Source organism: Oryctolagus cuniculus, chromosome 18, assembly GCF_051225735.1.
Source record: "Oryctolagus cuniculus isolate XC-2025 breed Fujian yellow rabbit chromosome 18, ASM5122573v1, whole genome shotgun sequence".
NCBI classification, from domain to species: domain Eukaryota; kingdom Metazoa; phylum Chordata; class Mammalia; order Lagomorpha; family Leporidae; genus Oryctolagus; species Oryctolagus cuniculus.
In genome coordinates, this window is record NC_142884.1 from 27,021,548 (window position 1) to 27,023,224 (window position 1,677).

General features: G+C 62.4%; 1 pseudogene; it reads left to right on the plus strand.

Moving 5' to 3' along the window:
- The first annotated feature begins 348 nt into the window (after positions 1–348).
- Positions 349–1,677, plus strand: LOC149120896 (major allergen I polypeptide chain 1-like; annotated as a pseudogene).

Here is a 1,677-nt window from a genome sequence, read left to right on the forward strand (position 1 = left end):
CTGAGCTGGCCCAGGGCTCCAGAGGCCCTGTGTGGCGCTTTCTCCCCTTGCCCAGGCAGGGTTTCCACTGGTTCTGCCCCTTCCCTGCACCCAGGCATGGGCCCATGGTCAGGTCCCCGGAAAGAGAGGGAGAAGGAGCCAACCCCTGTGTTAACCCAGGGCTGGACTTGGCCAACATCAACACACACACACGTGCACCCTCTGCAACTGCAGGTCATGCAAGCTGTGGCCTGGGAGGGGCGGGGAGGGAACACACCCACCCTGGGGGAGGACAGGCCCCTCCTGCCCTACTGGCGGCCCGGAGCAGGTATAAAGGGGCCCCGCGATGGGAGCGGCTGTCCCTGCACCATGAAGCCTGCTGCTTGCCTGGCACTGCTCAGCACTGCCTGGCTCCTGATCTCTGTTGCCAGTAGGTGCCAGCCACGGGCGCCTGGGCTGGGGGTGTTCTGGGGGCGGGGGCCAGCTTTCCAGGGTAGTGCTGGCTCCCAGGGCGGGTGAAGGGACGCACCTGCTGTGACCCATGCCTTCCATTTCTCTTCAGATTGTGACATCTGCCCGGCTGTGCAGACAGCTGTTTATGAATTTCTGTCAGGACCCTCCGATGAGTATATTTCCTATGTGCAAAATTACCAAAGTGACCCACTAGTGCTGTAAAATGCCCTGGCGCTGAAGCAGTGCGTTGATGGGAAACTGACAATGGAGGATAAGGGGCACGCGATCAGTGCTGTGGTGAGTCCAGCCGGGACTGGCCCAACACCGGCTCCTTCCGTGCCCCTGGGGAGGGGGCACTCCTCGTGCCCACCACAGCCCGGCCTGGGAATCTGTGGGAAGAACCTCCAGATGAGGACACAGAGTTGCGGGCCGCCACCCCCGCGGTGCAGGCAAGTACAGGAAGGGAGACTGCGTGCACCTGGATCCCTGGGCTCCATGGCCGTTCAGCTCCCCCAGGCAGGCCTGAGACCCTCCAGGGCCACTGTCCCCACAGCAGCCCTGCCTCTTGTGTCAGACCTCAGCTCTGGCCTCCCTGATCAGAGCCTCTCCAGCGCCAGAGCCTGAAACTTCTTCAAGCCGTGGGCGCTGGGTGCTGTCTGCCTTCAAATCTCACTAACTCACCCTGACCCCTCGGGTGCCCTCCTCCACCCCAGACCTCATGTTTCCTTCTCCCTGTACCCCATGGGCCATCTGGGGCTCCTGAGCATGGAACCAGGCCTCCAACAGCCCTTCCTGTCCTCCCGGGCCTGGCAGCAGCTGGGGAAAAAGCAGACCGAACCCTGACTGCAGGTGAGCACAGGCGGGGACGGGCACTGCTAGGCTGCAAGTGTGCCAGAGACAGAAGGGGCCAGCGGACTGGGGTCTGTGTGTTCCTGGAGGCCTCCGGTGCCCCTTCCGCCTTGCCAGGCCTTCCGTGTAGCCCCTGCCTGTCCCAGCCTCACCTGCACCCCCCACAGAGAACCTCCCCTTCATTCCTCATCAAGGGAGGGATTTTTACGAGAGCTTCTCAGGCACCTGGGTGCAGGAGAGGATCTGCCTTTAGCTGCCCAGATCCAGTGCCAGGCTGCAGCTCCTCCCCAGGAAGTGCCCTGTGCCTGCGCCCTGCAGGTGTCTCTTGGCCCCGGCCTCACCAGGTGTCCCGACTTCTCTTTCCAGAATAAAATCTTCTCAGATCCTCTTTGTTAA